At 40.6% G+C, this 24,295-nt stretch overlaps 1 protein-coding gene and 1 long non-coding RNA gene across 7 annotated transcripts in view; one reads left to right on the top strand and one right to left on the bottom strand.

Annotated features, from left to right (window-relative positions):
* Nucleotides 1-531: 531 nt before the first annotated feature.
* Nucleotides 532-10,892, bottom strand: LOC115942471 (uncharacterized). 4 transcript variants are annotated; one of them, XR_014146151.1, is made up of 3 exons: nucleotides 10,615-10,892; nucleotides 4,469-10,509; nucleotides 532-3,042 (listed from the first exon to the last, which is right to left on the bottom strand). It is a non-coding gene; the product is annotated as an uncharacterized LOC115942471 (long non-coding RNA). The 4 variants fall into 4 exon arrangements; XR_014146152.1 differs by having other exon boundaries at nucleotides 532-5,126; nucleotides 9,813-10,509; XR_014146142.1 differs by having other exon boundaries at nucleotides 532-10,509.
* A 59-nt stretch (nucleotides 10,893-10,951) lies between these two features.
* SNRK (SNF related kinase) overlaps nucleotides 10,952-24,295 on the top strand; it is a 55,597-nt gene continuing 42,253 nt past the window's right edge. The window contains exons 1-2 of one of the 3 annotated variants that reach the window (XM_081823354.1): nucleotides 10,959-11,086; nucleotides 14,213-14,262. The gene's annotated coding sequence lies outside the window, so the exon portion shown is untranslated. The other 2 variants (XM_081823345.1, XM_081823365.1) reach the window with 2 other exon arrangements.

The following is a 24,295-nucleotide window of genomic DNA, read 5'->3' as shown; positions in this document are numbered from 1 at the left end:
ATCTCATGTATTGTTGTTGCTAGTTTTAAAAACAGCACAGTTGTCTATGTAGTATAATTACTTATAATCTCCCCTGCTTAAAACAAATTGGAGTAAAGTCTTCTAGGAAGAGGCAAGAGGGTCATGGCAGAGACACTATGAATTTTTTGTGAGGGGTTGGGGGTTGAGGGAGCATTGGAAATGGCATATGTGGCACTGATTTTTGGTCCTTGATGAGAGTGAGGGAGGGGATGGCTCATAGTCTGGTGAAAGAGGATGGACAAGTCATTACAAGTCAATGGAAAGAGCAAGGTGCTCTTGGCAACATGCAGGAACAGAGTGGAGAACCAACGTGGGTATTCCACACGTGGAGAAGAACATGGAAAGTGTGCTGAGCAGGACTAGTGTCTCTAAAGTGCCCCTAACATCCCATGCTTTCAAGTACAGTCACATGACACTGTTTTATATCCTAGCTTTGATGGTAGCATTTTTTTAGCTTTTATGAAAATAACACTGTGAAGGAAGGAAACGAATTTAGGGACTTTGACAGGATTGTTCTTTTTAAATTGCTTTCTCATTTTTGTTGCTATTAGCATCTACAATGCAGGAAAACCCAATTAAAATAGTAATATTTTTAAAAAATTTATACAAAATGTTCAACCATACATAAAAGTGGAGAACAAAATACAATAAACCCCTGAATTGTCTCGTCTTAACCTCCCCATCACACACAACACAATTTTTGTTTGGCTTTGCTCAAATAGTTTAAAGCAAATTCTAGGCATCATTTCATTTCATCCCTAAATGTTACAGTAGGTATCTCTATCAAAGAATAATTTTTTAAAAAACATAACCACAATGCCATTTTCATGTGATACAATACCCAGAACAAACCAAATTTTCCTAAATAGCTCCAATAATAATTTTATAGTTGTTTCATTCAAATCAGGATCCAAATAAGATCTACACATCATATTTAATTGAAAGTCTCTTTTGCTCTGTAAATTCTTCTCCCCGCCCTGTTTTTATGCCATTTACTTGAGGAAGGGGAGAAATGAGTCATTGTCCTGTACGATATCCTACATTCTGGATTTGGCTGATTGTTTCCTCCTAGTATCATTCAACTTGTTCTTGTATTTACTGTAAACTGGGTTAGATTCTTGTTAAAATTTTTTTTTGGCTAGAAAACTTCACAGATGCCTTGTATTTTCTGATGTATTACATCATGAGGTGCATGGTGTCTGACTGCCCTACTTTTAGAGATGTAAAAACTGATCAGTGGGTTCGGGTGTTATCAGCATGGTCCATCCAAAGGTTCCCTGTCAACCTTTCACCTAATAGTTATTGATGGTGGTTGCCTGGATTCTTTATTTCATTAGGTGTTCCAGTGTGGTGGTTTTTCTAACTCTATCATCCCTTCTGTCTTTATTAGCTGGAATTCTTCTATAAAGAACCCCTTATTATCTCTTTGGTTGCTCTGAAATACAGTTCATACCAGAAAGGCAGGAGAAGTGCTTGGTTGTCTCCCTTTACCCACTCTTAATTCAATTTAATCCATTGTAGGCATTGTTTTCCAATGCTCAAATTGTCTCCTCCTTGTCCAGTGAAGTCTCCTCAAGTCAGCTTCTGTGTCATCTTGACTTGACCCTAGCAGGACTCGATACCTCCCTTGCTTTTGAGAACAAGTGTCTACAGATTATTTATTTATTTTTTATTTTAGATTTTATTTATTTGAGAGAGAGTGAGAGAAGAGTGTGTGCGCGTGTGAGCGGGGGAGGGACAGAGGGAGAGGGAGAAGCAAACTCCCTTCTGAGCAGGGAGCCCGATGTGGGACTTGATCTCATGACCCTGGGATCATGACCCGAGCTGAAGGCAGATGCCTAACTGACTGAGCCACCCAGGCGCCCCTCTACAGCTTCTTTCTGATGAATTCACTAGACTTAGGAAAATCCTTATACCCCTATCCCCACTACCTTTTTTTTGCCCATCCATGACAAGTAATGGTTTATACTGGTTGTATCAGTCAGGAAGGCTTTCAGCTATAAGGAAGCATAATGAACAAATAGAATTTTCAATTTTTTCACAGAACACAAAGTCCGGAGCAGGCAGCTGTTAGCATTTGTTCAGCAGCTCATGGGGTCCGGAGCCAGCATAGCTGTGATTCTCTTGGCCTCTCCTTCCTGGTTGCAAAATGGCAGCTCCTATTCCAGGCATCATGCCCAACTGGGGCAGGAAGAAAGGGGACGGCCAGAGCCAGCTGCAGCTGTCCCTTTCTATCAGAAAAGCAAAAGCGTTCCCCAAACTACCACTCCACCCCCATCCCACTCAGCTGAATTCTACCCAGATCTTATTGGCCAGACTGGATTAGATGGACACCCCTACTTGCGAGGAAGGCCAGGAAAGTGATCGCTTAGTTTTGCTGGGTTCTATAGTCCAAGCAAGCAAGGGAGTAGGGGCTGGGAGTGAACATAGGGCTACTAGTTCTGGGAGAGTAGTCTCGAGTCCTGAATCAATATTCCCTATCCTGGTTTTTTAATTTTTTTTTAATTTAAAAGATTTTGAGAGAGGGCATGCGTGCATGCAAGTGGGGGGAGGGGCAGAAGGAGAGAATCTTTAAGTGTACTCCCAGGATCCATGAGATCTTGACCTGAGCTGAGATCAAGAATCCGATGCTAATCTGACTGAGCCACTCAAGCGCCCCTATTTTTTTTTTCTTTTTTACATAATGTCTAATATTCCTTGATTTTGAAGCAGGGTGGGACAGTTCAAAGAATTGTGAGCTGGAAATGAGTAAAGCTTTATTTGTAAGGCTGCTCTAAGGAAATGATATCAGCTGTTTTGACATCCGTGCCCTGATGGCTCGGCTCAGCTCTGTTCAGTTATCAGATGCCAACTCCCACTGTAGGATCTGTGTGGCCAAGTGTCCCATCTCCTGTCTGCACGGGGACAGAGCAGTCTCACTTTCATCATGACAGACACCTCCGTTGAGCTGTAGTGATCCATATGACGCCAGAATACCTTGTGGCTACAGGTTCACAGAAGCCATTCAATCTTCGCACTGTTCTGGAGAAGAGAAGGGCTAACATGCAGCCAGCACTCACTGACACCAACACACGAGCTTATTCTGCACTGACTCCCTGGAGCCTCACAGTCCTGTAGCCTTGGCCGTCCTGGCTCCTCTCTGAGGAGCCCACCCCACCTGTCCATGACCTCCTAACAATCCAGCAACTGAAAGCCAAGGCCTGGCCTAACAGGGGTCCTAAGACACTACTCCCACCAGCACTAGGGCCATCCATTCTGTGTCCACACATTTAGAGGTAATTTAAAAATATTTTTACTATCTTCCACAAGAAAAACATTGTTACTATTCCCACTGGTCATTTTTCTGGACTGTCCATGGCTGAAGGCAAATGATAACTAATTCAAGGAATGGAAGTGGATAATTCCATCACTGACAATCTTGATTTCCTCGAGGCTAATGAGTCTCATATTAGAAAACCTGAGTTGTTCTGATACTAGTTTTATTTTTTCTTTAATATTCATGATGCAAGCAAAAGAAGCCAGACACAAAAGAACACACTCTATATGATTCCATTTATAGGAAGTTGAAGAAGAGGCAAGACTATAAGAAGTCAAAAGTGGTTACCCTTGGGGGGAAGCACGGATAGGGAACGGGCACAAGAAGGTCTCTGGGGTGCTGGTTTTGTCCTTTTTCATGATCTAGGTATAGAAACTGCTGGCCACTAACCCAGTGTCTATCTTCTCCTTTCTCCTTTCTGTCAGAATCTGATCTCCTTGTGGGGGTGGAGGTGGCAGGTGAGGAGCTGAACACCACATTTCCCAGCCTCCTTTGGAACTAGGGCTGGCCATATGACATACTTAGGGCCAATGGGATGCATGTGAAAATCCATGGGACTTCCAGGGAATCTCCTTCAGGCAGATAGGCTCAGAAATCTCCCTGAGTGTACTGAAGGGTATACTGCCATCAGCCTCAGACATCCTAACTGTCCATTCATGCACTCTTATGTAAAATTCCCCCATGTCACTGGTTCTGTGGTTTGGTTCACTTATTCAACAAATGCTGAATGAGCACTTGGGCTCATTAAGTTGGGCATGTGCTGATCAGGTGTTACAGATTCAGATGTCCCAGGGCCAGGCCTGTAATTAGAGATGTAGGCCTGCGCTGAAGCACCAGAACAGATGAAGGAGGACCTAGGCCCTGGCTAATAAGGAGGATGGGGAAAGCCATTGCTTAGCTCTAACAGTTGGTTTGACATGTGAAAAATTCAAATCTCAAGTTGTAATATCTTCCCATTTTTCAAGAGGGCCAGAAATCTTGATTTTATTTTTAAAATTAACTCTGCCATGAGGCTGGACTTCTAGCTATGGTAGAGTAAAATTGGACTAAGTTGGTATATTAGTTTTCTATTGCTATGTAACAGATTATCACAAACTTAACAGCCCAATCAACATATATTTGCTAACTCACAGTTCTTGTAGATCAGAAGTACAGGCAGACTCAACAGGGCTTTCTGCTCAGTGTCTTACAAGGCTCAAATCAAGGTGTTAGCTGGACCCAGGCTCTTAACTAGAGGCTTTGGAAAAGAATCCACTTCCAAGCTCATTGAGGCTGAAGTCATCACATTATGCCACATGAACATATATAAGAAGATCAAATGCAGCAGCATGTAACAATGACCTAAGTGGAATTTATCTTGGGGATGCAAGGTTGATTTAGCATCTGAAAATTATTTAATGCAATGTGTCATATTAATGTAATAGACAAAATCTACACAGTCAATGCATGCAGAGAAAGCATTTGACAAAATCCAACACTCATTCATGATGAAACTCTCAACAAACTCTGAATATAAGGGAATTTCTTCAAACAGATAAAAAGCACCTAAGAAAAATCTATAGCAAATATCATACTTAATAATGGAAAACTAAATGAGTTTTTGAGAACAAAGCAAGAATATCTACTTTCACCACTTTTTTAAAAAAGATTTTATTTTTATGTACTCTCTATACCCAATGTGGGGCTCAAACTTACAAACCTGAGATCAAGAGTCGCATGCTCTACTGATGGAGCCAGGCAACCTGAAGAACTAACCACTTCTATTCAATATCATATGGTAAGTTATAGGCTGTCAAGAAGATAAGAAAAAGAAATTAAAGGCATTCAGACTGGAAAAGAAGAAATAAAACTGTCTTTATTTGCAGATGATATGATCCTGCTTCTGGAAAATACTAGTGAATCTGAAAACACCAACTAGAACTAACAAGTGAGAATGTTGAAGGATATAAAAATCAACATTTCTATACTCTGATAATGAACAACCTAGAAATAAAGAAAATAATGCAATTCATAATAGCACTAAAAAGTGCTATTTTGTTACCCTTAGAAATACACATCTTTTGTTACCTAAATTACCCTTAGAAATAAGGGTAAAAAAAGATGTGTAACACCTAAAAACTACGAAACATTGCTGACAGAAATTTTAAAAGATCTAAATAAATGGGGAGATATACCATGTTCATGAACTGTTAAGACCCATTATTGTTAAGATGGCAATTCTCCCTAAATTGATCTGTACATACAACACAACTCCAATAAAAATCCCATTCCAAAAAAACTGTTTTGGTAGAAATTGACAAGCTGCTCCTAAAGTTTACATGGCATTGCAACATACCTAGAATAGCAAAACAATTTTGAAAAAGAGCAACATAGTTGGAGGACTTATTCTGCCCATTTAAAAAACTTAATGTAGTCAAAGACCAGGTCACAGTGGTGTAAGGATAGACATATAGATCAGTAGAAATGAATAGGAAGTCCAGAAAATCCTTACATTATGGTAAATAGATTTTCAATGAAGGTGACAAGGCAATTCAATTGGGAAATGATACTCTTTGACAAATGGTTCAGGGGCAATTGACTATCCATATGCAATAAATGAATTAATTGATAAAATATGTAGACACTTACTTTACATCATGTAGAACAATTAATTCAAATTGGATTATAGACAAAATTGTCAAATTGAACTATAAACTTGAAAAAAAACACAGGAGAAAAATCGTTTGATTTTGGCTTAGGCAAAAATTTCTTAGATATGACATCCAAAACATGATTCATAAAAACGAAAAATTTGATAAATTGGAATTCATCAAAATGCAAAACTTTGGCACATTTAAAGATATTAAAAATATGAGAAGACAAACCACAGTCTGGGAGAAAATATTTGCAACTCATATATCTAATTAACGGCTTGTATCTGAAATATGTAAAAAATTCTTAAAACTCATTAAGACAAACAACCCAATTAAAAATGGGCAAAAGATTCGAATAGATCTTTCACCAAAGAAGATATATGAATGACTAGAAAGCACATGAAAATATGATCAACATTGTTGGTCATCAGAGAAATGCAAATTAAAATCATAGTGAGATACCTCTACACTTTTATTAGAATAGTGATAACCTAAAGGTCAAATAATGTCAAGTGTTGCCAAGGATGTGGAGAAACTAGAGCCCTCATATATTGATGATGGGAATATAAAATAGTAAGTCACTTTAGAAAATAATTTGTCACTTCCTTAAAATGTTAAAGAGTTATGACATGACCCAATAATTCGACCCAGAAATATACCCAAGAAAAATGAAAACATGTCCCCCTTTAGAGTTTATATAATTATGTATGGCAGCATTATCCACAATAGCAAAAATGTGGAAATAAAGTGTAGTTTATCTATATAATGGAATACTATTCAGCAATATAAAGGAATGAACTGATACAACTACATGAACTACAAGATGGATAAATCTTATGCTAAGTGAAAAAAGCCTGACACCACAGACTACACATTGTATAATTCTATTTATATAACATTTCTAGAAAGGTAAACCTACAGAGATAGAAAACAAATTACTGGTCGCTGAGGACTTGAAATTGGAGTGTGAATGACTGCATATACACATGAGAAGACTTTTTGGGAGAGATGGAAATATTTTAAAAGTGGATTAAGGTGATGGCTGCACAACTTTGTAAATTTACTAAAAATCACTGAATTACCATGTATTCTGGGTGAACTTTACAATATGCAAATCAGACCTCAATAAAGTGATTAAACATAAAAATTAAATCTCCCAATTTTAAAATGCTCACAACTAGTTCAAATTCTTAAAAGATCTTTGTGAAAAAAAAATACCCCAAGTCTGCAGTGATACCCGAAGTCTGTAGTATAAGTCCTTGGGCCGCCCTCTTGAAACGTCAGGGCCAAGTGGCATGAATAGAATTTTAAATGAAATAAAATCCTTGTTTTCTATGAGTTGAAGAGCCAAAGGCAGAAAATGGGAAAGTAAACAATTACAACAGCCAATGATAAATGCTCTAAGTGGGTTGCGCAGGGAGGTATGGGTCCAGATAGTCTTTGGCTCTGACTGGGTGCGGGCTGGGGCACCATAGAAGAGGTTGGACACTGCAGTTAGGTTCTGAAGCATAGGCAGGAATTCAGGAGATTGCAAGTGTGGGAAGTGGGGGGAAGAGGGGCATTTCCAGGCAGAGGGAACAGAATCGGCAAAGTCTTGAAGATGTGAAAAAGCAGTTCCGTTTGAGAACAGGGAAGGCTGGAGATGTGGCACACATGGAGAATAGAAAAAGCAGGAAAGGAAGGTGGGGACCACATTATGAAGGGTTTGGCAGGCCATGTTAAAGCTTTTGGACATGGGATTAAGTAGGAGTTTACTTGCCGGAGAACATGGGCATGCTTCTTTAGGCCTAAATTAAACTTTGTAAATCTTGGCAACATCATATTGTACTCATTTAAACATACTCATTAATATACCACTTACTGTGTCCCAGGCACTGTTTTAATACTTCAAATAAACTCACTTAATCCCATCAACAGTGGTTCTCAAACTCTAACTTGCATGAGAATCACCACAGTTTTTGATTTAGTACATCTGGAACGGAGCCTGAGAATTTGCATTTTGATTCAGTTCCCAGAAGAAGCTGATACTGCTGGTCGAGGGAGCACACTTTGAGAACCATTGCTTTACAGCAAGTTTACCAGTGGCTTTATACCAACTTTATAAGAAAGGTATCATTATCACTGCCATCCCAGTGTTATAGAGGAGAAAACAGTTAAGCAACCTGCCCAAAGCCATATAGCATTAAGTGTTGGGGCTGGGATTCAATGCCAGGCAATGACAGGCATATCTCCTAGGTCACAGGCTGCAAACAGAGTTAAGGGCTGGCATTTTCAATCTTTGTTTGCAACTATCAAAAATATATTACACACACACACACACACACACACACACAGGTTGGCCTTAACTGACATCTGAGATACAAAAGTGAAACGTGCTAACTGATGCCAAGGGGGTGGTAAGGGAAAGTCTTTCAGGAACTCTGTGGGCCATTCCAATGAAGTATTATTTTGGTCCTACTGGGATGAAGCCAGGATTTAGAAATGCACGAGTATCAATGTATAAAATGACTAATTAAATATGTAAATGAAAATCTTTACCATGTCACACCTTGAAACTGAACTGTAGATGAGTACTCAATATCTATTGCTTTAAATATATTTATTTTAAATTTTTTACAAATTATGAAAACTAACAATATCTGGAGAAGACAATATGATGCTTTTTGTGTGTATGTGTGTGGGGGGAGGGTGTCCCAAGATGAAAATTGCAATTCTTTCAAGAATCTGATTGCTTTTCACATCTTGAACTAATTCGTAGCATCTCCCTGGTTGCCTTCCAATAAACAACTTCTTTAAATTGGTGGCATTATGTTATGTTTCAGATCTGAATCACAGAGACTGTAATACAAACCTGCATGCTCCATCTTGTCGTTTTGTAGAGTGCTGTATATCTAATTAAAGCTTATGGGTCCATAAAAAGACTAAACATTAAAAAAGCAGTCTGTGTTGGAGAAAGCCCCAGGGCAGTTTGGAGGAGGGGTTTCTTCATTAACAATAAACATATTTGCTTAAATTCAAAGTTAAGTAATAATATATTAATTTGCACTTGAATATTCTTAAATATTGCCTAAGCATAATCAGATCATGTTACCACATTTATGGTGTGGAACTGAAAATGGGTCATGTTCTTGCCAGCAGCACTCTAGCTTCCGAAGAAACACGGGGGATGAATAAATGATTTACCATGTGGCCAGTACCAACTGTATCCCTGATGTTATTCGAATCAATTTAATATTCTGTTCCTTTTCATTTATTGTTTTGCTATTCATATGTCCTTGTTACCCTTATAGATTTTAGTCAAAACCTGAGTCACATGGCAACAATATAAATACTCTTTTCCAAGGGCTTATCTATTATGGCTGTTGTTTTGTGGTTACTGTTACATCTCAGGGGCCATAAGCCTGGTGGCAGAGGCTATCAACCACTGGAATTCCCTTGGGAGACCATTAGAGTAGTATTTTTTTCCCCTTTACTGGGTTCCCTAAATAGTGATACCTCCCTGAGGGGAAAAGTGCATAGTCTTCCAACTTCCCAGTAATAAAGGACCGAATTCCACAAAGGAGCTACTGCTTAACATATGGCTAGAGTTAGAATGCCAGCATCAAAGTGAGATTTTTCTTTTATGGTCTTCCTAAATCAGAGTGATCCCAGAGCTGGGGCTTTGACTCATCCTTAAAGGGTAGAGGCCCAGCCTGAGGCCTAGAGCCTAAGGCTTTCTCCAGTCAATGATCCATCACCCCATGCTAGAGCATTAGGGTAACTGGGAGTCCCCCTATAATAGAAAACCTTATGTTATCACCCTGAGGGTTTGCGCCCCCCCCACCCCAGCAATCCACTCTTACTTTTCAACATCTTCAGACATGTAAAATTGATGCTGTGGAGAAAGTCTGAAAAAACAAAAACAAAAACCTGACATTTGCAGGTCAACAAAGACATTTGCTAAAGCCATCTAGATTTCTCTTCTGCACCCAATCAATTTAATCAAATTTGGAGCATCTAAGCAGCTTTTATTTGTATATTTACTTTTTCTTGTGTCCTTCTTCACTAGGCATCTTTTATTGGAAGGGTGGAAAGAAAGGAGAAACAGAAAGGGAAAAGCAGGTTGGAGAAACCCGGCACCTGGCTTGTTGGCTCTCCCTTTTAGTAACCTCAGAGAGCTGATTAGGCATTGCAAGACAAGCTTTCAAAGGTGGGAGTCAGTCCCCTACCCCACCCCCCCGCCTCCAGCACCCCTCTCTGGCTTTGGTTAAGCTCCCTTCCCGAGTCAGCTGGCCTGGTGACCAGGCCGCTGAACCATCTAGTTAACCACGGTTAAGGTCTACTGTTTTGAATCCCGGACTTCATATGCTTTAATACCTTCCACGACCTTTTGCTTTTCCAGGCGGTTTCCAGTGGAGGCAGCTAACTGATGGGGCCTGCTAGTGTCTCCCGTAGACCTTTAAAGCCAGCGCTGCATTCAGATGGTGGGCGTTTCTCCTTTTGTTTAAATAGCAACAAAATCAACAAAATTCCTTCAAATTGGGTTTCCAAGAAATAAAACTGTAGAGAAAAAGAACATATTCATATGCGTATATATATACATATGAATGTATATTTAATTTTTTCCCTCCCCTTGCTTAAACTTGGGCGGGAAATGCGGCGAACCTTTAAAAGGGTAAAGTGCGTGCTGCCCTCAGTCCCCCGCTTCAGGACGCAGTCGGCGCGCACGCTGTCCCTTCCCTCCGATTTCTCCCGACAGCTCGCGCTACTTTTCTCAGCCATTGTCCCATATCCCCGGTGCTTCCTCCTTCACCATCCCCTCTCCTCGGGCGCCTCGCCTGCTTCCTACCGCCAGCCAAAGCCCAGACTCGCTGAGGTGAGACGCCGCCAGGATGCCCTCCAGCAGCCCGCGCGCTGGAACCCGCAGGTGCTGTCGGCCCCGCCCTTCCCGTGGCCCCGCCCCGGCGTTGCGTCACAGTGACGCGCGTGCCGCGCAGGCGCAGCTCGGCCCCACCCCCTCCCCGCGGCCGGCCGCCCGCTCGGTATTATGATTAGCGCTGGGTGCGGGGATTCGGCGGCCGGGAGGGAGTCGTCGGCGCCGCGGCCGCTGTGGACGGACGCTTGCCTGCCGGCTGAGGTAGGGACGAGCGCGGAGCGCGGCTGGGCGCGGCGGCCGTGGACCGCGGTGCGGACCGGCCTCCGCCGCCTGGTATCCTGCGCCGTTGCCGGGCTGGGAGTCCGGGCCGGGGCGCCCACCGCAGGCGGAAAGTAAGTTGCGCGCTCCGCGCTCCCCGCGCCGGCCGCAGCGCGGGCCCGGGAGGACGCGGAGCCGGGGTTGCGGCGGCCGGAGCCGGCGCGGCGCCGGCACGGCCTGGCGGCGGGGCGGCGGCGGGCCCGGCGGGAGCCGGCACTGCGGCGGCCGGCCGCGGGCTACCGGAGGCCCTGCCCTTGCGGCCGCGGCCGGATTGCGGCACCTCGGGAGGTGCCCGCATCCCGCGCCCCGCCCCGAGCGGGCCGAGTGCGGCGCCGCGGGGCCCCGCGCCCGGGCCAGGCTCCCCGCGCCCAGGTTCCCTCATGGGGTGTGTGTTCTCGGAATGTTTCCTTTTTCAAACGAATCTGGAAATCTGGCCGCAGCAAGAGGGGTTCCTTGGTAAAACTGCAGCCTTACAATAGAATGGGGATATTGTTGTCTGTAGAGAAAGGGCATCGGGGTAGGGAAGGAGGAGCAGTGCCATTCCCGAGGGAGAGCTAGAATTTTTTTTTTTTTTTTTTTTTTTCCTTTCCCCCCCAGATCGGGAAACCTCCGTTCTTTTCCGTAGTCATCGCCTGTTGATTTCTTTCTGGACCCTTTTGCAAAAACCTTCCTGCCTTTAACTTGGACTTGGGATCTAGGAAAGTGACAGTCTTATTCTGGGGGGCGTGGGGGGGGGTGGTTTCCTGGAGCTGTGCTATTCCTAACAGTTGGATCAGATAGCTTCTTGGGAAGATCAGTTCAGGCTCAGTATTTGGGGAGAATTTAGCACTAGGATTCTTAAATCTATAGAGGTCTGAGGATGTAGGACCTTTCAAACTGTCAGGTTACTTTTTTCTCTTTTTAAAAATTGAGTGCATTCTCAGTCTTAGATGCGGGTGGTAAAGCTGATTTAATGAGTTTCACATTTTATCAGGTTTTAAGGTGAAGCATGACTTACAAGTGATGGAACTGCAAATGTTTTGAGTATCCTGAATTTTCACCAATTTCTGTCAAACGTCAGATGCCTCAGTTTGGGTTCTTTTTACGGGGTTGGGACAGTGTGTCTCAAATCAGCCTAATGTATCAGAATGTAGATCCGTGTACTTTAAAGCCAGGGGCTGTCAGGGTTTATGTAATCAATTTATTAATTTATAATCTTGTTACATTGCTTCCCAAATTTATAAAATCATTCCCTTAAGGAAATCTGTCTTCAGCGTCTGCTTAAATATTTCTTTTGGAATTGGATTCCTGAGGAGGAATGTACTGTACAAGTGGTGATTTAAGCATACCAATTAGACAAGTTTCCTTTTAAAAAAATACGTATTGATTCTTTTATCCAACTATCTTATTGTCCCTCTTAGGAAAACATGACATTCCCATTTTACAGAACTAGAAATGAGAGAAATTACATGACATTCCCAAGGTCACACATTAAAGCAGTGTAGTAGCTGAAAAATTAAGTGTATGGTGCTAACTTCTTTTACCTCTTCAAGGTTTTCCAGGCAGGGAACTTTGAATGTCACCTTTCTATTTTTTTAAATCTGCACAATCAGTTTTTGTTGTTTTATTTTATGCACAGAAATGGCTCTCACCCTATTAATATTTTACTATTTAGAGTAAATTTTTCAGTATTGTTGCAGTAAGATCAGTTAGTTTAAAACATACAGGAACCCAGAAGTTATCCTAATTTTTATTTTTCTAGAACAGAAATATAAATTGGGACTTTATGTTCAAATTTAATCCCATAATCCTCAAATAAAGGCTTTTATATGTCCTTATTAAAATTGAAGGGCTTTCATGGTATTTTTACTGGTCACAGGAAATAATGTTCATCTAAACCTTACTATGGGTGTTTCTGTCATATAGAAAGTGAAACTAAGTGGGAAAAAAGTTACTTATTTTTGGAGATGATTGAACAGCCATGGTTCTAAGCATTGGTATAAATGAGGCATGATGTCTTCCCTATAGCAGCTTGTCTGAGCCTAAGAGCTCACTCAGTACGCTGCCCAAGAAGAAAAGGGCACAAGTGAGCTTTCCACATGGCCAGAATTTTAGGAATTAAAAACATAGATGAGGAACTCTAAAGACCTATTTTAACTGCATGTGTGCTGTTTGCTTAACAGCCAGAAGATAGAATTTTTAGCCAAATGCTTTTATAATAAAATATAATTTAGGTACTTCTCAGTGTATGTGTGTGCAGGTAAATTCTTAGAGCAACGTCGGTGGAAAAGTTACTTGAGTAGATTCTAGCAGTTTTGAAGATAAACTTAACCTATGATCATTTATTCATGACGCCTTTGTGTGTCTATTTTCAGGGCCCTGGGTTCAAGGATAGCAATAGAAAAATGAATAAAAACCAGTGACTGCCTTTAGGAGCTTACAGGCTATTGGGGGCACTGAAGTAAACAGTAACAGTAGGATCCAGCGAATGCTGTGGTGAGGCATAGGCAAAACCCTGCAGAAGCACAAAGATGGGGGCAGGGAACAAGCTGACCTGGGAATGCTTTACAGAGGAGGTGACATTGAATGGGTCTTAAAGTACAGGTAGAGTTCCCAGGCAGAGAAAAGGGGAAAGTGCTCAGAGGGTTCAGGGAGGATGAGAAGACAAGGTTAAGTGGTGGAGGAAGAACTGAGATCCAAGTGGATGGAAGGGAGATGAGGAGGTAAAGACAGTGCAGCTGTTTTTTTTTTTTAAGAATATGAAAAGGAAGGAAGAGGAATGGGGCAGGAGATTGGGCATGGAGAGGGAAGTGTTTCGGTATTTTGTTTTTGTTTGCAAAGAGCTGGTGTAAAGTCTCTCAGACTTACTAGCCTCACGAGAGCACTGGACATGTGTTTTCTGCTCTGGATTATCTGGAACTACATTATTCACACTGGATGGTTTCCTCATCTATTTTTCTGTAAGTCTGCTTTGGGTCGAGGCCTTATATCCTATGGGAAACCATTTCTTGCCTATGGTAGGGGAGGAGCCTGTCTAAAGAGGATTCCTGCTGTACCTTCCCTGAACATTTATTTCTCTGCTGCTTCCAGAGCCTCCTGAGATTCTGCTTTGGCACCTCTAGCATTTGGCTTCTGCTCAGGTAGGCTCTTCCATAACAAATCAGGCCTGGCCTCTTTCTCTCTCCTTTCTTGTTGTATTGTACCCTCCAAAGTGCTGCTATGTGGCTATTCAGCAGTTACTTCAAAGTCTGTCACAGACCACAGATCACAAGTCTGTGATGTTTTAAGTTTGCCGTGTCTTCAGGTTCAAAGCAGGATTGGGTCTGTCTGTCTGTCTACATACATATCCCCTCAACTACATATTGGCCTGGAAATGTAGGTTATGAAATCTGTGCTCCAGAAGTGTGGGTTACAGGTCATTTAAATGGTCAGATCATAGCCCCACTGGGCCTCAGTTGCTCATTTGTTGATACGCAGTTATTTTTCTCAAACTTAAAAGTCTGTCAGCTCCTCGAAGGCAGAGACCACTTCTTTGATTTCAACATCCCCAGACCAGTGTAATGCCTCATGCGTAGTTAGGATACCCAAGTGGTGTCTGGATGAAGAAACTTCAAAAATCTGAACTTAATTTTGTTGATTTTATCAGCCTATTAATAGAAACTGTACCCATTTTAATACAGCTGGGCTAAATTTAAATTGTTTTTCAATCATAGAATTTTGGAACTAGAAGCAAATCTTTCACTTGATCCTAGCATGTAGTAGATGCTCAGGAAATGTTTGTTCCTGTCCTGTGTATTTCTGGTCTGAGTGAATGGCACCACTTGCTACCACTGTCCATTAGAATCATTCTGGATTTCCCTCTTTGCTTTGCCCCCCATGCATTGAGTTCTGAGATTCTACTTCCTAAACATGTCTCCTCCATTAATCCTCATCATCACTGCCCACATACTGGCTGCCTTCATTTTTAGGTCATTAAGTGATCATTTACCTGGAGACATTTTCAGTTGTCTCTTTATCTGTCCCCCAGCTCTAGTCTTGCCCTAACAGGTTGGTCTACACTTTGCTACCAGAGTGGTTTGTGTAACTGTCATCTCTGATTGCCATTCCCCTGCTCAGGATTCTTCTTTGGCTTCTTTTTTTTAAAGATTTTATTTATTTATTTATTTGAGAGAGAGAGCACATACACATGAGTTGAGGGTGGGGAGGGAGGCAAATGAAGAGGGAGAGGCAGACTCCCCACTGAGCAGGGAGCCCCACGCAATGCAGGGCTCACGCTCCATCCCAGGACCTTGGGATCATGACCTGACCTGAAGGCAGACGCTTAATTGACTGAGCCACTCAGGTACCCCCTTCTTAGTGGCAGCTTTCATTTGTTCATTTAATAATATGTATCTATATATTTTGGGTAGATGCTTTACTCAGTCGGCCCTAGGTTACAGAGTGGAATAAAATGGACATGGACCTTACACAGACTGAAGTTATCATTTAGTTGAGTGGGGACACAGATTATTACTCATGTAACTATATAACTGCAGTTGTGATAATGGCTCTGCTGGGAAAGGAATGGCGCTGTGAGAGGGCATGGGAGCTGGTGTGCAGGGGTGTGGGGAGGGGAAGGACATAGGAGGGTGACCTTTCAGCTGGGCCCTGAAGCCCTCTGGTAAGGGCTTGTCAGACCCAAGGAACTGCAGCTGATTTGCTTGGAATACAAGACCCTTGGGGTATCTGGCCCCTGCCTACCTGTCTGATCTCATCTCCTATGCTCTATATGTATTATTGTCCCAGTCACACTAAGCTCTCTCAGATCTCTTTTCTGAAAAGCCTCTTCCCCATCATTGCCAATTTCAATTCGTAGCTCAAATAAGAAAATGAATTTCTCTGAGATGCCTCCTATGAACTCCCCAACGTAGGTTTTGGGGAAAGAACACCTCTTATAGCATATCTGTCCCTACAAGAGATTATACAGACCTTGTGGCAGGGATCTTCCTAGTATGTCTAGTAGAGGCATTTAGGGGCAGCCTGATGGGCCTATTAGGGGATATCAGTGTAAGGTGGGAAACTAAGTATATACCCCCCTCAAATATCAGACTGTCCTGGGAGGAAGGCCAGTTCTGAAAAGTTGGGGGGAAAACGGTGGATGATATTGAGCCTACTCGCATCTTGCTGATATATATTATCCCACTTAGCCTTCATAATAACTGTCTAAGGTGGTGATCATCTTTGTTTTATAGATTAGGATGTGCCTATTTGTAGAAGTTGAGTCACTTGCTGGGCTCCAGGTTCTGTGGTACTCTTCCTACTGCGCTATGATGCGGCTCATGTTTGCTGAATAAATGAATTTTGATCATTTGAAAGTGCACTTCTATGGTGAGGATAATAAGAAAGGTTGACCCTGTGGTAGTTTGAAATGCTGAATCTTAGGATGCTCTCCCAGCTCCTCTCCGATGTTCCCTCCCCCTCTGTATACACACCTCTTAGGCCATTATATTGTCTTTATATTGCGTAGCTAGGGGAAAATGTTCGAATAATAAATTGAACTGGATTTAATACATATTCATCCATGTTGGCTTTTCTTTATTAGAGAAATTACATTTTAGATAATGTAAGTTTTACTTTTATAGTATAACTTACTTAGATAAAGTTCATTTCAGACTTAGGTCGGGATACTAACAAGTATTCGTGGAGAGAGTATGAAACTACAACGTACTGTATTTATGGATCTCTTTTTAAAATAGTCATAATATTCTAGCCTTTTAGTTAGCAGTGGACAAAAGCAGAGCAATTGAATTTAAAAATAATGTTTAGCTTCCTTTTTAGTTCATTTTCTGCAGGTGAAACAGTTCTCTCTTTTGGCATAAAGTATTATGAGGGCTACTGAAGAAATTTGGAATGAGAATATTCATATAGTCTCAGTTCCAGGGCTTGATTTTGTCCTTTGCGCTCCTATTTTATATGTATTTGCTAATCCTCTTGTGAAGGAAAATGCTTTTTCGGAAACAAATGGAGAGAATGTAATTTGCAAAGTATATTAAAACTGCAGTGTGGGAAAGGATACAATTTTTAAGCAGAAAATAGAACCTCCCTAAATTTATCTGAATTACTTGCTTGGTGTTGGCTGTTCTGTGCCACTGGCTGTTCTTGCCATCACACAATTGTATGTAAGCTCTAAGGTGAAGTTATTTTTAAGGTGCCGTTCCATTTTTACGTGATCAGTAAATATCTCAGTCTGTCTTTTGACTAGTTATTTGCCTGTAACTTTCTTTCTTAAAAAGCAGTTTCAAAAAACCTTTAATGGAATTGTTTGTTAATAATGTTTATTAAGTGGTGCTAGGGAACTTCCTCCATTTAATTGATTGCTGGGCTAGGTAACTAGCATAGCATATCAGCATTGGAAGAACACAAGAATTGTCAAAATTGATTTATTTTAGTGCTATTTCCCTGGGAACTAGAAGGGCCTAGGTAAATGGGAGGCATTGTATTGTTGCACGAAAAAATGGAGGGCCCAGGAATCGGTGGGACCTGGAGTCCAGCCCAGGCAGCTCTTAGCTAGGTGTAGGACTGGGCCAAAGGAAGTCCTTATCCTCTTTGGCCCTGCTTTCTCATCTGTGAAATGGGTATGATATTTCCATTATATTGCTGGTTGTGTGGAATAAGTGATGAATCAAATGTAGAGTTCAGTACTGACATAGATTGCCAGTTATTACATTGTTTACCCTTTTTGAGACCTGCATTAAAACAAAACTGGAATTCTAAAATGAACAGTTGTGGCAGTGAAAGACATTTTAAAAAAAATTTCAAGTGAGACAGTCAGTTGTGGTTTTGCTATAGGACTGGACTCATTTCTATATACACCTATTTAGGTTTGTAGTAGGTTTTTAGGAAAGTTGTATGGGTGATAGATCTAATCTAAGTCAAAACAAAAATTGGTGTTTTATGGAACTTTAAAGTGGACAGCGAACTTTTAAAATTGGTTTAAATTCTCTAATTACCTTATTTCTATGTTGCTTTCATGTTAGTACCTAAAGAGTTTTCCTCTTCTGTTTAGACCTCTTAGCAGCTCTGTGATTAGAAGCTGCTTCTGTGCATTTTTAACTCTTTAATGACACTTTAATTAAACTTAAGTATAATTCAAAGATAGATAAGTGATGAATTGAGTATGGCAAGTTTTCCATTAGTTCTGAGAAAGTAAGAGTCCATTATAGTTGCCTAGATGGTAAGCCATTGGGTGTTTTTCAGGATCAACCTTCTTAACCCTGCTAACTTATCTCACATCTACCCCAAATCATAACTTCACCCAAACTGATGGTTTCCTTTCTGAAGCCAGCCAGCCATGTGCATGCTCTGCTGCCCCTGTTTCCCCCACTTTCAGGAATGGTGTTCCACTGCTCCCTCTTGAAGGGTAAGCTCTGGTCTATGGGCTGCTCTGTCCTTGGGGATCCTGCCTTCTTAGTGTCCTCTACTCTTCCTTTGGCACACCTCACCCAGGCTAACCTGTGTAGTTATTTATCTTTTTACGTGTAGATAGCTTATTTGTAAGGTTATAATGGACAGAGACTGTGTTGTATTCTACACAGTTAGGGCTCAAATATTTGCTAATGAAAATAGACTTTGTGTTCCTCTTCCTTCCTCAGCCTGAAGGAATTGCATACCTTGTCCCTCAGGGAAGCAAAATATTTCCTTGAATATGTCTTGTTTATTAAGATGACATAAGTAGGTTTTAGACAATATATTTTTAGGGAAATTAGTCTTTTCATAGATCTCAGTGGAAAAGGAAACTGAAAATTATGTACAAAAAGTCAAAATTTTAATAAACTATCTTTTTTAGATTATAAAAGCAGCACACATTCATTGCCAAAAATTTGAAAAGAAGAGAAAAGCATAAAGAGAAAAAAATTCTATAATCTTACCAACTTAACATTTAGGTATTTCTAAAATATATATGCAGACAAATTATATGCTTTTAAAAAAAAATTGAGATCGTGCCATGAAATTTGGTATATGAATTTTTTTAACTTAACATTTTATTGTGAGAATTTCCCCATGAGATTAAAAAGCCTCAAAATATGACTGTATGGTGTTAATGTTAGGTGTACTTTGATTTAATTGTTTTCTTATTGCAGACCTTTAGATTATTTCTAATTTTTTGAATATGTAAATATCACTGAATTGTTGACTATAAAAATTTTTAACATCTTTATTTCTTTAAGACATAATCTAGTAGTGAGATTATTAAATCAAAGATAGTAATTATTATTTTTTTTAAATTTTTTTTTTAGATTTTATTTATTTATTTGACAGAGAGAGGGAACACAAGCAGGGGCAGTGGGAGAGGGAGAAGCAGGCTTCCCGCTGAGCAGGGAGCCCGATGTGGGGCTCGATCCCAGGACCCTGGGATCATGACCTGAGTCGAAGGCAGACGCTTAACAACTGAGCCACCCAGGCGTCACCAAAGATAGTAATTATTTTAAGGCTTTTGATATATGTATTGCCACATTGCTTTTCAGAAATTTCAGAAATAAAATAATTTGCAGTCTTAATATAAGAGAATCTCAAATGAGTTAGTCTTCTAAGTCAAAGTCAGTGTAATGTTAGGTACCAGTATTTTTGTTTATGGGTTAGTTTATTTTTTTCTGTTCCAGTATTCTTTTTTGACCATTTTTTAATGACCATTTTCATCACAATATCAGCAGGGAAAGAAAAAGATGACAGAGAGTGAAAATGCGTTTTGATAGGATTAATAAAAGTTTGGAAGAAGATTTAGATGATTAAGTTTTTAAATTCTCCAAACTTCCAACTTATATTGTCTTCCTGGCAACAAGGAGTAATTGCGGTTAGTTTTATGTGTTTTGGAGTAACTTCTACATACCAGCTTTTGCTTAAGTCATTATTTATTATGTGAGCGCTTTATACCAGGGCTGTCACCAAAACTGGTGACACACTTAGCATTTTCCATCATTTTAGCAAGAGGCAGATTCTGTTTAGGAATTCAAACTTATTATCTGCACTGCTAGTCCAGGTTTTGTGGCTTGGATGTTAACTCCTTTTGCTTTACAAATAGTACTACTCTACATCAGTTAATAAATCGCCTGACTCCTGGATACATTAAAATTCTGTGATAGATCCTGGAACATGGCTTGTTTCACTTAGAGAAAATAAAGATGACGTAAACCAATGCTTCATGAGATCGATCTGCACTGGTGACCCCGTCCCTGCCTGGAGAGCCGAGCAGTCCTTTCAGCCTGCCATTCCTGGTCACCTCAGTTGCCCCCAGTCCACTAAAATTGACCGCTTGGAAGAAAACTTATAGAACATACTTCAGGAGGCAGTTACCTTCCCTTGGAAAATACTTTCCTAGACATTTGGAGGTACAGTTTTACCTCTTCGGACATTTCTCATAATAAATAATTTAATCTTTTAATTTGTAGTTCCCATCTTGAGTCCACCCAGTGAGTGCAGCCTGATAACCACATAATCTCCGTGATAACCACATGGTAATATTCAGCCCATCCAGTGAAAAACTCTGGATCCTTCCATAACTTAGGACCTCTTGACCTATTTGTGGTTTCTTCATCTTTGATTTATGGCTTATATTGGTAACTCCCAGGGGAAGGAGTGCTGTTCTAGAAATGTGGAATATTGTTTATTTTGGATAGAGGGAAGAGCAGTGGCAACTGCATGTAGGATTGTGTTCATTTTGCTTGACCAGGAGGTTGTTGATACTCTCAGAGGATTTAGTCTCCTGTCTTCCTGTCAGCCTATGGGTATATTTGAAATTTTAGCAGTAAGATTGGGGTGGTAGAATTCATTGGGAGAGTGTTCGTTCCTTTACTTCCATTAGTTTTTCTATAAACATGCAGTTTAGTCTAGTATTTTCCATGAGTAAAAATTACAGTTTTCATTTTTGGTATTTGTAAAAGATACCAGATAATTTCCGTATGTAGGAAACTTAAACACAGTTTTAGTGTGGTTTTGCAAAAACTCATTTTTCAGTTATCTGTATTAGAGGGAGAGCATTGGCACAGATATTTTTTTTTAAAGCACTTAATTGGGGGGGAAATTTTTGCATATTTAAATATTGGTGGTCTGATTTTAGGAAATTTATAATATCCTCAATAAAATGTAGAGGAACACATGGCCCTTTTTGTTCCACTCCTCTACTTTCTCATGCCAGTGGATTGGCCATGCAGAGCTACCTTTGTTTGGTGTGCTATTTTTCCCTCCCCTAGAGGTGTGAGTAGGGGACATTTGTTTGATATATAGACCACACTGCAGTGGTGATGATGTCAGTGAAAGTCTAAGTGAATTTTGACAAGAATAACAGGGTGATTTCCAAATTGACAGTAGGTTTAATCGAGGCTGGTCTACAACTGTTTTCAGCAGCTTGCAAAATGTGTGTAGGGCCACCCACACTTCCTTCCTCTTCTCCAGCCACACCCACACACTTCAGTTTGCTTCTCTCTTTAGTTGGGAGAACATCAGTATATTCTTGCAACATATACTGGTGGTGGTTTCTCAAACATGAATTTCCATATTATAAACACTTTTGACTAGTTGGCCTATTTCATTTAGGTCCAGCCCAGTTATATGCATGTGTGAACATATGCTAAATAAGATTGCTTTAGAATAGCCTAATTTAGTGGTTTTGCTGTTTTTAAAGATGGCATCTTTGTTATGTGTCATTAAAAATACCGATTTACAAGAACTCAGTGCGTAGGAAAATGTTCATTATATAAAAAGGAGGAAAAAGTCATCTCAAACTTCATATACAGTATCTTAGCTTTGTAAAGAAATATAGGTATGGGGTGCCTGGGTGGCTTAGTCGTTAAGCGTCTGCTTTCGGCTCAGGTCATGATCCCAGCCAGGGTCCTGGGATCGAGCCCTGTATCGGGCTCCCTGCTCCCCAGGAAGCCTGCTTCTCCCTCTGCTGCTCCCCCTGCTTGTGTTCCCTCTCTCACTGTGTCTCTCTGTCAAATAAATCAATAAAATCTTAAAAAAAAAAAAAAATAGAAACGTAGGTATAAAGGATATATACTAATAGCTAAAGAGAGGACATCTTTGATGAAATTACGGGTGATTCCCCACCCCACCCCCCCGTATTGTGCTTTCCTGCATTTTCCAGATTTTCTAAAGTGAATTTGTATCAACTTTTTTTGTAGAGAAAACACTTTTAAAGTGTTTGTAAACCTCTTTTCCTTCTCTCTGTGACTGTGTCTGTCTATATTCCATTTTATAAAAAAATTTATGTCTGGGCATATATGTAGAAAATAATTGGGAAGGCTGTGTACCAAACTGTTAACAGAGATTGTCACAGAGGGTAGAATAATGGATGATATGTAAAAAAAAAAATTCTTTTTACCAGTTTATGTGTTCTAATTGTTTATTTTCTTATATTGTACAGGTATTTCATAACTTCATAATAGAAGCAAAATACTAAAACAAAGGAAAGTGGTATGTCAAGTGAAAAACAGGCTACAAGATATAAAGTTACGTATAGAATGATCACTCCTTTGTAAAACAAAATAAGGAAGAAGCTGTATATAAGTATTTGCAGAAAGATCGCTAAAATATTGATAGTGCTTACCTTCAGGGGTAGGACTGTGGGATGCCTTTTTATTCTTTCTACTTCCTAGTCTGTATTTTCCAGATTTTCTGTAAGAATATATTACTTTTAGGGGGGAAAAATGTAAAGGAGCATTTAATTCTTTTTGAAAAGGTAGATTTGAAAGAAAGTCATCTTGGTATCATTTTAAAAACAAATACTTAGATTTTGTGGGATGTTTTATTGAAAAATCATCAGACTTTCATGCCCAACTGGAGCTACTATTTTCTTTATATTATAGTCATACATCAGTCATTTTCAATTTAATACATTTTAGGAAACTGAACAGCTCAGTGAATTCATTCTCTTGAAGTAGGGTGGAAGAATTTCTACTCGGATGAGGGAGAATACCATCATTTTAACAATGATGGTGGTGGTAGCTAGTGTTTCTTGCTTACTCTGTGCCAGGCTTCATTCTAAACACTTTTCCTATACTAACTCACTCAGTTCTCACCACAACCTATGAAGTTGTACTCTTACTATTAATATTTTCTAATGAGGAAACTGATCATAGAGAGAGGTCAGGTTTTGCTGAGGTCCTGTGGCCAGTGGTAGGTGAGGTCAGATTCAGATACAGTCGCTGGCGCTCAGACCCACTGCTGAGCCGCGCTGCCTGCCTTGCCTAGGGACTGGCTGGTGGAAAGAGAAGCAAGCAAGGGTAATGTCAGGAGCTACCATATCCCACTTGGAGCTGAAGGAGCAGGTAGCATTCTAGGGTTCACATGTCTCTGGAGGTGGGCCTGTGCCCATGACCTTGCTGGCGCTATTTATGAGCTTCATGATTACCTGGTTGCTTACCTTTAGTGTGTTGTGTAAATTGCTTTGGCCTAGTGTGAATGTTTAGGCCTTTCAGTATTTGTGGGATATTTTGGTGTTATGGAAAGGACTGTAAGGCCACCTCAGCCAAGGACTCTTACCATGCTACAGACTTTGATGTCAGTGATCCGTTCACATTCTCTGTGTTCATAGTGATAGTTTCTTTTTTACTATCGAATGGAAAGCCTCTGGTATGAAGGTGTTTTATGTGTTCCCAGATGCTGGCATGGTAATTGATTTCTGCTGGCCTGCTAGAAGATCATGTGTTGTAAAGGGTGCCCTCCCTGGCTGTGGGAGTGAGTGTTTCATGAGCCGTCAAGGGTTCCTGCAGGCAAGCTGGGCTTGGAAACCAGGCTGGGCAGGATTGGAGCTGCCCACCGCTGCTGATTGGGCAAGTCAAGCCTCATTGTGCCTAGCTTGCATGCTCTTGGTGATGATCCATGAAATGTGGATTTGGTGCCTCTTACAACCCAGGAAGCATTTAGAAAATGGCGAGTTCATGATTATTATTTCCTCCTCCTCCTAGCGGAAAAATCTGTCTGACCGGGCTACCTGGGAACAGTCTCTGTGTATCTGTTACTGTTAAATTCCTGTTCACTCAAGATCCTCTGAATGGGTTTTAATTCACATAGGGCATGGGAGAGGAGACTGGGTCACTAAGGACAAATTTGCCATTTTTATATGTTTGTCTGGATATTTTGACTTTAAGCAAAGTTAAATAGAACTAAACTAAAATTTCCTCCTGTATTTTCTTTTAG

This window comes from Leptonychotes weddellii, chromosome 1 (assembly GCF_054177405.1).
Source record: "Leptonychotes weddellii isolate Sample4059 chromosome 1, ASM5417740v2, whole genome shotgun sequence".
Classification (NCBI taxonomy): Eukaryota; Metazoa; Chordata; class Mammalia; order Carnivora; family Phocidae; genus Leptonychotes; species Leptonychotes weddellii.
This window is presented reverse-complemented; position numbering and strand designations above follow the sequence as displayed.